This window comes from Triturus cristatus, chromosome 7, assembly GCF_964204655.1.
Source record: "Triturus cristatus chromosome 7, aTriCri1.1, whole genome shotgun sequence".
NCBI classification, from domain to species: Eukaryota; Metazoa; Chordata; class Amphibia; order Caudata; family Salamandridae; genus Triturus; species Triturus cristatus.
In genome coordinates this window covers 867,256,435-867,269,755 of record NC_140590.1, presented here as the reverse complement: position 1 = coordinate 867,269,755, position 13,321 = coordinate 867,256,435, and the positions used below count along the sequence as shown (strand labels likewise).

Below are 13,321 nucleotides of genomic sequence, written 5' to 3'. Positions count from 1 at the left end.
TCACATCCAAATCAGGAGGTCAGAGCCGCCGACCTATGGTCGGGCAGTTCCAGACCGATACGGTGTTGGGCAGTGCAAGTCCACCCATCATCGTAATCAGGGCATCTGTGTTCATCCTGTGAGGAAAGAGCTTATCCAGTTGAGGGCTGGTCCTTGGATGAAAATGTTGGGAAGTCTTCTGACAAGTGTGTGGTAAAAGACTATGTCGAAAGCTCTGGAGAGGTTGAGCAGGATGAGGGCTACAGTTTCTCCTTGGTCCAGTGTGGTTTTGATGCCATCTGTGATCCAGAAAGAGGACTAGTTTGAGGTGGCTGGTGAGTTGTTTGTTGAAGGCCTTTTCCATCACTTTGGCTGGGTAGGGGAGCAGTGAGGTGGGACACAAGTTTCTCAGCTCGTTTGAGTTGGGTGATGGTTTTTTGAGGAGGGCCTTGACCGCAGCATGTTTCCTGTTTTTCTGGAAAGGTATCAGATCTGATGTAGGTGTTGATGATGTGGGTGGGGGTGTTGCTGATCGGAGACCCTTCCGTGTTGCAGATGTGGTGGGTCACGGATCTGTTGGGGCTCTGGAGTGGACCATCTGCATAATTGCTGCTGTTTTTTCTGGTAAGCTTTTTCCATTTGGGTAAGTGTCTGTCTTGGTGGGTGTTGGGCAGGATGAAGGTCTCTGGGGTTGAGTTGTTGTTTGACTTTACTGTAGATATTTGCTATTTTGCTGTGGAAGAAGTTTGATAAGTTGCTGCAGAGTTGCAGTGAGAGGGTGATGCAGTTACCTGCGGCTTGGTGAATGGAGAAGATTTCCTTGTAGATCTAGTGCTCACTTCAATGCATCCTGCTAGTGCTCTCTTTTGGTGTTTCATGGTTGCGGTTGGTAACCTTTGAGCACAGCCTTGTATGTGGTTCTGCCAGTTGTCTTGTGGTTGGTTCTCCATTTTTTTGTTGTTGTTTGCTGTGATGTTTGGATTATTGGAGGTTGCCTGTGTACCAGCTGGCTTGTTTGCTGTCTCTTTTTTGTCTGTTGGCTTTGATTGGTGCAGGGGAGTCTTCGCAGTTCTTGATCCACTCATTGAAATTGGAGATGTCCTCATTGAGGTTTTTGGTGATCTTGCGTTGGTCCATGTGGAGGGCATTGAGCCAGTCTGCTTTGAAGATTTTTCCCCAACTGCGGCATGCTAGTCTGACGGGTGCGTTGACTTGTCGTGTGGTGATTTGTAAGTGGATGATGGAATGGTCTGTCCCTGCGAGCAGTGAGGTGGAATTGTGTATGATTCTTTCACTGGTTTTGAAGATTGTGTCTAGTGTGTATCCTGCAATGTGAGTTGGGTGTGTGATGAGCTGGGTAAGTCTGATGTTGTCCAGGCTTGCAAGGAGGGCTGTGTAGCACAATTTACTTGGTCTTCTAGGTGGAAATTGAAATTGCTGAGGAGTATGAAGACCCTGGAGTGGATGGTGAAGGGGGTGATGAAGTCCGTGATGAGACTTCTGAAGTTGGTCCGTGGTCCTGGTGGTTGATAGGTGAGGGTTCTTTTTAGGATGAAGTTGTCGCTAAGTTGCAGTTTGAAGTGCATGTGTTCCATGAAGGGGGTGTTGTTCTCCTTGGATGTACAGCATTAGATGGCTTCCTTGTGGATGATGGCAAGTACTTCTCCTGGCTTGTAAAGACAGTCTTCAATCAATCAATCAATCAATAGAGACTTTATTCGGTTATATTTCACACCATAAAAGTGCACATATATACAATACGATTAAAAACATTATTCATACTATTACAATAATTCATAGTCACATACAAGAATCATATTACACGTAGCCCATTGCCAATAACTTGATCCAGATACATGGTAAAGTGCAGATAGTAAGTACAACATCATTGGTCTAGGCAATTCCTTAATTTAACGGTTCATTTTAAAAATTCTTTAACCTGTAAGACACTATCGCTGTACAAAAGCTGCAAATGGAAAAAGGCAGGTTTGATTTGGTTAAAATTAAGTTTCCTTAAGAGTGCAACAAGATAACGTTTGCGGGGATATTCATAAAACCTACATAAAAACATAAAATGCAGCATATCCTGAGGAGACTTCCCGTCGCAGCCACAGGGTGCTGTAACCTTATTAAAAATGTCTGACTTCGGTCGAATTAAAAGATGATGAAAGATGTCAAATCTAAACCAAGTCAGCAAGAATTTCTCATGAGAGGTGAAATTACTCATTAAATATGGCTCCATGCTTTCACAAGTTTTTAACATCACATATTTCCTAATTCTTGGTTTCATAAGCTCCTCACTTTCCCTTTGAGCCAACTTGTCCTTATAGAAGGCTTGTTTGATTGCTGTTATATCCCCCATTACAATTCTGTTAGGATTTTCAAACAGATTCAGACGGCCTAGCCTGAAAAAGCAGGATTTCAGATATTTTAACCAGGGGACACGCATGTGTTTGTCCTGAGATACAAGATCTCTTACAATCAAATGGGTAAGAGGTATGTCCTGATTTATCCACAGTTTCACCCAACAAATCAGTGGCCTTAAGGAAAAAATATCACTTAGATACTGGATTCCCAGTTCTTCATGTACTGTCAAGTTGGGTGTGCTAGTGGGGACACAAAGTAGACGTTTTAGGAAATTGTTTTCAACAACCTGCAACTGTTCTCCAGCCACATATCCCCAAAGTTCGCTACCATATGCAGCTGTAGCAACAGATTTGGCATTGTAAAGCTTAATCATTGCGTTAATTGGATTCTTACCCAGTTTTGTCGCAAAGTTAAAAACAGAAACATTAGCCCTTATCAGTTCACCTTTCTTTTTGGCCAGGTGTGGACCCCAGTTAAGCTTGGTATCAGACAGGACACCAAGATATGAGAATGTTTCTTTGACTGGTATTGGGACATCATCCAATTTAAAAATAAAATTCTTTTTGGGTTTATGGCCAATATGCATTATGTATGATTTGGAGTTGTTGACCAATAGATTTCGATCAGACATAAAAATGTTAAAAGCATTTAAAAGCACCTGGAGTCCCTTCTCCGTTCTCGAGATTAAAACCGCATCATCTGCGTATAAAAGAACTGGAATACCCCGCCTGCCGACTCTAGGGCAATCTGCCTGTACATTCTGTAGATAATCATCTAAATCAGGGGTACTCATAGTACGGCCCGCGGGCCGCCAGCGGCCCGGCAAGCCTTCCCTGGCGGCCCGCGGACCTTGCAGACATCGTACCTGTGCACCGCCGGTTACAGCAGCCCGGAGCTGTGAGGCCGGGCGATTCTTTTAAAAGCCAAGTCACTTGTTAATGAGGCTTTGTTGTATTTCACCTCTTCTTAGCGCCCCTGCATCTCCCCTCTGAATGAGTGGAGATGCAGGGGCGCTAAGAAGAGATGAAATACAACAAAGCCTCATTAACAAGTGACTTGGCCTTTAAAAGACCTGTGAAGTACTTGGGTGCGGCGGCTGTTTGTGTTCCAGGGAAGGTGAGGTGACGGGCAGGGGGAGGGGGGGGGGGGGGAGCAGCTAGTGAGAGCAGCAGGTGAGTTTAAAGCGGGAGGGAGAGACAGCGTGAGAGAGACAGACAAGTTGGGAGAGGGAGGGGGACAGAGGGAGGGAGGGGGACAGAGGGAGAACAGATGGAGAGGGAGGGAGACAGAGAGTAAGTAAATTCCAGCTACTGAAGCAGAGAGTCTGAACAACCCTCTTAGTACTGGTGAGTGTTTTGAAACGCATGGCTTGCAGCTGCTGCTGGTATTGCTAACTCATACAGTATTAGTGGCATTATTTTTTTCTACAGTGTTCAAAGCTCATTCACTTGTGCCATGGGTGCCATTTGATTTTCTATGATGTCACTGTCATGCCAGCTTTCATGTGATGTCATACCAGCTGATACCCTGAGTCTGTTAGCATACAGAATGCAGATGGGACTCACAGTGCAAATCCTCTATTTTTATGTGATCTGCTTGTTTCCGCAACCTCCTAAAAAGAGAAGGGCAAACTACATGCTGTAATTCAGCCGCGTGCCACCGACGGCTGCAAAAATAACTGTCCCACATGTTTCATGGAGAGTTAAAGTAATGCCTGCTGTGATTAACTGCAAGCAGCCAATTAGAAGGCTTCTAAAACGTAGCCCTATTCCTAATGGTTGAAAAGGTCCTTGTGTTTAGGCCATTATGATTGACTGCTGGGAATTAACCAGAATTGAAAAGTGTATAGCAAATGTGGAGGGAGAGACAGCGTGAGAGAGACAGACAAGTTGGGAGAGGGACGGAGACAGAGGGAGGGAGGGGGACAGAGGGAGGGAGGGGGACAGAGGGAGAACAGATGGAGAAGGAGGGAGACAGAGAGGGACGGAGACAGAGAGAAAGGGAGACAAACTGATTGAGAGAGAGGGAGAGAGACAGAGAGAGGGAGGGAGACAGGGAGAGAGAGAGGGAAGGAGAGAGAGGGAGAGGGAGGGAGACAGAGAGGGAGGGAGATAGAGGGAAGGAGGGAGACATGGGGAGGGAGGGAGACAGAGAGTGAGGGAGACAAACACAGTGAGTGAGGCAGATGGAGAGAGAGAGAGATAGAGGAAGAGAGACAGGGAGAGGGAGGGAGACAGGGAGAGGGAGGGAGAGAGGGAGACAGAGGGAGGGAGACAGAGAGAGAGGGAGACAGAGAGACAAACAAAGTGATTGAGACAGGGAGGGAGGGAGGGAGACAGAGAGAGGGAGGGAGACAGAGAGAGGGAGACAGAGAGAGGGAGAATGATAGAGGGAGGGAGGGAGACCGAGCTAGATAGATAGATAGATAGATAGATAGATAGATAGATAGATAGATAGATAGATAGATAGATAGATAGATAGATAGATAGATAGATAGATAGATAGATAGATAGATAGATAGATAGATAGATAGATAGATAGATAGATAGATAGATAGATAGATAGATAGAGATGTGTGAATGCCGGGTCTGGTGGCTCAGTGGACGAAGGCGTCTGCTGCAGGGGCCTGTGTTCAACCTCATGGTCACAGTTTTTTTTTTTTGCTCTAGCCCCGCCCCCTCCCCCACTGCCCCCGCCCTCACCGGTGCGGCCCTCGGCCACAAACCACACTGTAAATTTGGCCCCCGAGAGAAAGTTTGTGAGTACCCCTGATCTAAATCATTAATATACAAATTAAAAAGGAAGGGGGCAAGAATGCAACCCTGGCGCACTCCCTTCTTTATGTCGAAATTACCAGTGGTGTCCCCATTTACAGAATATCTGACGTTAGCACTGGTATTACTGTGCATATCCACTAGAAAGTCGACTATCCCAGGATCCACACCTTTCTCCCTCATGGACCTCCACAGCCCCCCCCCCCTGTTAACACAGTCGAAGGCTGAAGAAAGGTCCATGAAGGCAAGATGGACAGTTCCCCTCTGTACAATGGTATATTTGCTCAATACAAGGAAGAGGCTAAGGCACTGGGTTATGGTGGAGCGCCCCCCACAGAAACCATACTGAGAAATCGACATGATGTTATTTTCAGTCGCCCAGCATGTTATTCTCTGTAGTAGAATTCTCCCCATAATTTTGACCATGGAGTCAATTAATGAGATTGGCCGGTAGCAGTGAGGACTGCCCTTATCTCCTTTTTTAAAAACGGGAACAATCGTTGATAGTCCCCAGGAGATAGGACAGCCCACTTTGGCAGCTGCATTAAATACTGCAGCCAGGATGGGCGCCCAAAAGTGTGGATCAGACTTATACAAGTCTGGGGGGATCCCATCAGGCCCTGGGGCTTTTCTGGCAGTAAGTCCTTCAATGGCCACCATAACTTCACCATTAGTAAACCTAATAGCACCTCCCCTAGCATCAAGCAATTTCTCAGTTGTAACAGGTAACCCAGAAGAGTATAATTGTTTGAAGTGAACTTCCCACTCTTCCTTGGTAATACAACAGTCCAGACCGTTACCCGGGTCTTCTACCAGGAATGGTTTTTTAATTATTGTCCAAAATCTGGTGCTGGATTTTAAGGTAGAGGGATCAAGTAACTCATTCCACGCTTCTACTCTTAGCGACTCCTTATGGGATTTAAGAATGGACTTATATTCTCTATGGCACAGTTTGACATTTTCCTGCACTCTCGTAATAGCTGCCAGTACTAGCCTGAGGTTACGAGCAGCTTTGGAGCAATCATGATTGAACCATCTTGGCCCACGTTTTTCCACACTCATCTTTGCAGGAGCCGACATCAGTTCTGACACCTTCTTCGACAGATTTTGATAAGCAGTGAGAACCCGTCGTGTGTCTGCCCCTACCTGGGTGCAGTTCACAATATCCTCAGTACATGTGTCTACAATGTTTTTATACAGTAAATCTGGAGTCACCATTGACCATTTGAGTCGCCGCCTCCCATCTATGGTGCCCAGCCTCCCGGAATTACATATCTGTCTTTCCTTAGTAAACCAAGGTCCCTTCAGACGGATTGTTAAGGGATTACGGTCACTGAATTCGCTTGGGACAATATCAAACGAATCTAAAAAAGGTAGCAGTGTCGCTGACAACAGCATGTGATCAATAAAGGTGCCCCTCCCATGCCCCTTAAAGGTTGGAGTATCAAAACATTTAAATGGATACCTGAGTGCCATGGCCAGGGAGAGGTCCAGATTATCAAGGAGAGCATTGCATAGTTCCCCAGCCATTGTGTGATCCAGGTGGAGTCCCTCCATGCGCTCACAACTTAAATCATTTATGCATTTGTGCAGAGGGTCTCCACACAAGTGGACATTTAGATCCCCCACAATCATGAGGTTGTGATTAAAATCATTTAGAGAGGAAATGAGAAAGGCATGCAGGACAGATACGGAATTAGATACTGAAGTGACATTGGCAGCATTATAAAAATTCACTAAACATACTCGGCAGTGTTCCCCATTAAAAACCAAACCCATCATACCAGGATCATTTGCATCAATTCTACTGATTTTACAGGTAACAAGGATAGAAACAAAAATCACCAGTCCACCCTTACGTCTGCCTCTTAATGATGGTGTGGCCGGGACATAGAAGGCCTTGTACCCTTCTAGAAAAAGATCACATTCAACCAGCCATGTCTCTTGTAGGCAGATAACTTTAAATTGCTTAATGTAGTTGACCCAGTTTATGTCTGCCATTTTTGCAGCCAACCCCGCAATGTTCCACGAGACAACATTGCTACCACAGTTTTTATCCTGTGAGTTCAGGATAGGTACTAGTTCATCTGAGATTGAGATGCCCTGACCCACAGGGATCTCATGTCAATCACACATGTCCAAGCCAGATAGAAGGTCATACCTGTTCTGTGTGTTGAGGTTAAACCCGGAATAAGGTTGGGCCAAAAAATTAGGTCTATTCTGTGAATTGGTAACGTTTCCAAATCCCCTCGGGTTAACAATATTATACTGAGAGCGGGTGTCCATGGCCTGGGTCTGAGTTTCAGCCACTGGACTAAACAACCTTTGTTGGGGGGAATTATGACAGAGATGGGCATAGAAGTACCCCAGAGGTCGGACACATATACTGCTCTCATTATATATCAGTGACGAAGCTCTTAAGAGAGCGGTGGCCACATGTTGGGGATGTTTGAAGTTCACAACAATGCAGTCTCCGCTTCCCATTTTTTTCGATGGGCCCACCCAATTCACCCGCCTGACTGCCACTATCTGATCAAAATATGCAATTGGAAAGCCACAGTTTTTATTAAGCCATGACACTGTTTTGTTTTTAAGTGAGGCGTGAGACTCGTCATAGGGTGAGGCAGGATGAGTACCGCAGGGTGGGACATTAGTTAGGACTACCACAAATGGCGCACAGTCAGGCGGTAGGTTAAGATAGCGTTTACTCCTGTGCGGCCTACTATCTGTTCCCTGTCTTGAAACAGGGTTAGATTGAATCTGTGGATCCATTGTTATTTGGGTGGCTGGTGTGGTTGCTTTTATTGGAACCCTACTCACGGTGGTAGATACTGTCATCATATTAATGGGATTTGACTGCATTTTTCCCCGCACCATCCCTGCCTGTCTGCCTTCCCCAGGGTTATCCCTTAATCCAGTAACTGCAGCCTGGTACGAAGATACCATGTCACTAAGCCTGGACACCTCAGCTGTTAGAGTGTCTATCTTGGTGGTTAAAGGTCTGATAGCCTCCTCTACCTTAGATTCCAATTTAGACTCAAGGTTTTTTATGAGGGCAACCAGTTGTACAATATTAGCATTTAAGTTATTCTCCTTGTTTCCGGTAAACACAAAGGGATTATTAAGTGGGACATTAACAATAGCAGAATCTACAACAGAAGTTTTTTTCTTCTGTTTCCCACCCCCTTTTATCTGTGTTCGCCTACAGTTGCGTACCGGCCTTATAGCTGGCGGAACTTCCTCCAAATCCTCTCTGGATGTATCTTGGTGTTCTACATGGACCTCAGTCCTTACCACAATCGGTGTGACCGGGTTTTCTCTAGCAGCACCATTGACGCTTGCCTCTCCCTCAGCGTCCATCGCTATCAGAGGCGGCGTCTCAACCAGTGCTGTTGCAGGGGGCCCTTTCCCTAGAGATGCCCGACGGTCACTGTTGATCTGAGTGACTTTTTTTACCATGTAATTGTCAATAGTGCTATGGCCCGTTGCAGTTTTATCATTTTTAGCCTTAGACATCCTAAATAGAAACAATGCGTGTTTAAGTTGCAATGCGACTATACATAAATGTTAAAAAGAATTAAAGTCTCACTTGTTACTTAAAAGAGAGGGATCAGTTCACGAAAACCAGGGTCTCGGGCCCAGCCCAGTCTCTTCAGGCCTCTGAGGGCCACAGAGGGCCCGCCCTTGTCCCGGGCTTCTCCCGGGCGTGCCCGCGCGCGTCCCGCGACGCGGAGGGTATCGCGTTCTTCTAAGCGCCTCCGGGTGCGTGAGTGACGTCAGGCCGCAGGAATCCTGGGAGCTGTAGTCTCCCCCCGCTTCAGCCGCGAGTTGTAGTGGCGGCGGCGGGGGAGACATGCAGCATGGGAGACCCCGGAGAAGCGGCAACACACAGCCACAACAGCGCAGCACAGCAGGGCAGCAGGTAGGACTCCCGGCAAGGTGTTCCTCGTGTTTTCAGGACCCCTGAGTGAGTCTAAAAACAGTCTTGTTTTATGATCTTTTAGCCCGTTAGTATAGCCATGGAGATTTCAGGTGCCGACGTGGGGTTGAGCCATGTTTCCGTGAGGAACAGGAAGTCTGACATGTTGCTGCTGAGGAGATCTCAAATCTCAGTGGCATGTTTGCTGAGAGATTGTGTGTTGAGAAGCATGCATGTAAGTGGCTGTTAGAATGTGTGTTTGGCATGCTTGGCGGTGTTAGGTTGAGGGGTTGGTGGTGTTGTTGGCACTAGAGGATGTGTTTGGTTGTGTTGCTGCACGAGAACCGACAGTGGGTGCAGATAAAAACTCCTACTGTGGTGGGTGGCGTGGTGCAGCAGCAGCGGAATGAGAGGTGTCCTAGGTCAAGCAAATGAAGGTGCGCTGTGGAATATCACGGGGGGCTGATTGGACCAAGGTTTCTAGTGCTAGGCGTGGTCCAGGCACGGAAAGGTGCAGACGGGTTTGCCTTTGGTGTGCCAGTGGAGCGGTCGGGCATCAGCTGCTCTTAAGTAGGTCCTGGGAGGAGGCGGTGGGAGTGGTTACCATGGTGAGGGAAGAAGAGGCAGGAAGGAGAATGCAGCAGGAGGCACAGGTAAGGAGTGGGGGAGGCGGGAGATGGGATGGACCGCAGGAAGTGGAAGGGAGGCTGCAGGGAGTCCAACAGAGGTGAAAGAGGGCCCAAATATGAGAGAGAAAAGAGAAAACCTGCAAATAAAAAAAAAGCACTTAAAAGTCCGAAAGAACAGAAAATGGCAGAAAAGAGCAAGGATTGGCACAAAGGACCACATAAGAGTAGAGAATATCACAAAATAGGACAAAGTAGCCCAAAAGAGCAAAGAATGGGACAAAGGATCACAAAAGAGCAACGAATAGCAGAAAAGAGCACATGACAGCACAGAAGGGCACAAAGGAGTACAAAAGAGCACAGAAGCGAGGGTGAGAGCAGAGGAACAGAGAGAAGACATGGAGGAAAGAAGTGAACAGTGGAGCAGAAATAGTAGAAGGAATAACGCAGGAGCCTTGATGCGATGGAGCTAGGTCCGAAAGGGTCTTGACTGGTCGGAGGACCGGTCCAGGTAAGTGTGGGGCTGGGCCTAGGCACCTGAATCTGAAAACTGAGTCAGACATTTTCATTGATAAAAAGGCTGAAAAACCAAGAACTTGGCTCACAAGTCAAGAACAAATATTGCACTAATAAAATGTTGTAGAGCCATGTGGAGGGAGAGGGCAGGGCATACTCCATAAACATATACCCCATGAGGCACATATTAGATCTGCCATCCTTGGCATGGTTTCCACTGATTTTGTGCTCTCTGACCTCCTGTTTTGCTGACCTCATTTTTGCTGGCTTTAGTATTTTGGACACTTTACTACTGCTGACCAGTGCTAACGTGCATGTGCTCTTTCCCTAAATCATGGTAACATTTGGTTTATTCATAATTGGCATATTTAATTTACATATAAGACCCTAGTAAAGTGCACTACATGTGCCCAAGGCCTGTAAATTAAATGCTACTGGTGGGCCTGAAGCACTGATTGTGCCATACACTTTAGTAGCCTTTTAAACATGTCTCAGGCCTGCCATTGCAGAGCCTGTGAGTGAAGTTTTAAACTGCCATGTCGGCCTGGCAAGTTGACCCTCTTGCCAGGCCCAAACCTTCCTTTGAAATACATAAAAGTCACCCCTAAGGTGGACCCTAGACAGCCCTAGTGGCAGGGTGCAGTGTATTTAAAAAGTAGGACATGTACTTTTAAGTTTTACATGTACTGGTACTGTAAAACAATTACATTTGTTTTCAGTACTGCAAGGCCTATTGCTCCCATAGGTTAACATTGGAATTATCTTATTACATTTTATAAGTGTCATTTCCAATTGGGAAAAGATAGATATTTCGAGTTTGGTGTCTATGTACTCACAATTTATAATCACAATGTATGGTGTTGTGAAATTGTTAGTTGTAAGTCTGGAAATGGCACTTTTAGATAGTTGCCATTTTCTTACTTTAACCATTCTATGCCTCTGCCTTTGTCCGAATACATGTCTGGGTGGGTGACAGCTGGGCTTTGAGCATTCCCTCTGGATAGTCATACGCACAAGGAGCTTAGGTGCGCATGATGGGCCACTCACATCCTGATGGATGGCCATCAACATCCTGATGGGTCATCTTAGGCAGTATGGGAGGGAGGAGCTTGCACTTGCACCTGAATGGGCAGTTTCTGTCCCCACATAAAGAGTACATACCCCCTGTAGTGAGTCTGGAGCCAAGGCAGGAAGAGCAGGGACCTTGTGTACTTCAAAGGCCTCTCTTTGAAGTCACCACCCCCTTCAAAGGCACAACTGGGTTTAAGTGCTGGTACCTTGACACCACCAACTCAGTTCACTTCTGGACCTGAGGACATTTTGCCAGGAGGGCTGCTGTGCTGCTGGAAGGACTGTCATTCTGTTGGACTCTGCTGGACTTTGATGGACTCCTCCTTTGCTGTGCCTGCCCTGCTGCCTGCTGCCCTCCTTGCCTGGCAGTGAGAAGGACTGGACCTGCATCTCTACATCCCCAGAACCAAAGTGACTACAAGGGCTTGCTTACTGTTCTAAAGTCTCAGGGACATCAAAGGCTTCCAATACCCCTGCTACAGCCTCTGGACCCTGCAAATGGCGAGTCATGCCCTGTCAAGTGGTGCCAATCCAGTCCTTAGAAGTGAGTTTTCTGGCTGTTTGCTGCACAAACCACACATCGTTGTTGCGCCGGTCGGTAGTGGCGCATCTTCCCTCAACACCGACACATCAGCGCTGCAACTGAAGACAAAGACATCACATCGCCAGCTGCATGGCTCGATGATGATGAAGTATCGCCTCCATCATAAGGGGTTTGCCGATGACGCATCTCTGACTGCGAGGATCAGAACCGATGCATGGCCTACATCCAGTCAGATCGACAATGACGCATCGCCTCCTCTGCGCCTCGCATCGTGTCTTCGACATCTACGCATCCACCATCCAAAATTTATTTTTAAGCAGGACAAATTTGTTCCCTGTATCTGATCTGCGCTCCATTGTGGTCGACCTGAACTCTTTGATTCACCCCAGTGAAGCTCGACCAGATGTCGCCGTTGGTGCTTCATGCTTTTAAGCACTATATTTGCAAATATTCTTTAACAATTCATAACTCTGGTTCTACTTATTGGATGTTTGTTGTTTTGGTCTTGTTTTGTTTGATAATTTAAGCTCTATTTTCCTATCCAGGTGTGGTATATTTTTGTGTGGTGTTATCACTGTTTTACTGTTTTAAGTGTTGCACAAATACTTTACACATTGCCTCCTAAGTTAAGCCTAACTGCTCTGTGCCAAGCTAACAGAGGGTGAGCATGGGTTCATTTATAGTGTGTATCTGACTTACCCTGACTTACCCTACTTGGACAGGGTGCATACATCGCCAATTAGAGACCCAGATTCTAACTCCCTCTTTATGAAAATGCCCATATTTTTGTAAATATGTTTTGTGAATAGACAACTTGTCATGTAAAGTACCTAATGTCTTAATAACAAGAAAAAAGGAGCCACATAGTGGCCTAGCAAGGTCAGGTGGTACCCGGTGCGTCAAATTTCTTGCCACCCCCGGCTTGACAAAATGGCAAAAATATGTGTTTAAAACACATATTTTTGCCATTTTGTCACCCCCCTCAGTGATAACACCCGGGGCGGCCCACACCCACAACACCCCTCTTCCTATGCCACTGTAGCCACAGCCCCTGAGATGAGTAAGTAATTCCTACCCTTCTCTTGAAACTGAAGTTGGCCAAAGATGCATTTCAACTCATCCTGAATGATAATTAGCAGTTGTGATTTGTGTGTTGATAACACTGGACAAGGAGTCAAAAAAAGAAAAAGTGGTTGGTAGGGGGTAATGGAAACAGGGCAGGAGGCACTGCTATTGGAAAACAGTGCAGATGGAGCTAAAGATCAGACTATCTGCCCAGAGCCATGCGGGTTCTCAGGCAAAGATTGTGCTTAGGTCCCAAAGCCTACTCTGCAAGGTCAAAAGGTATCACTTGTGGCTTCTGGGGTAAGAGGCAACATAGTCACATGCCCAAAGCATACCTGGGATTGTGTATAGCGATGGCCTACATAATGTGGTGCATGGGTAGGGCAATGCTCCCAAGGCCCTACGGACTGATTGGGTAAGTGACTGCCCAGATTTCTGCAGGATCGGGTAATGAAGGGAA

At 46.5% G+C, this 13,321-nt stretch overlaps 1 protein-coding gene across 2 annotated transcripts in view; it reads right to left on the bottom strand.

The window, feature by feature from the left end:
- The window catches only part of APBB3 (amyloid beta precursor protein binding family B member 3), a 293,244-nt gene that overhangs the window by 125,171 nt on the left and 154,752 nt on the right, over positions 1-13,321 (bottom strand). The window lies entirely within an intron of this gene.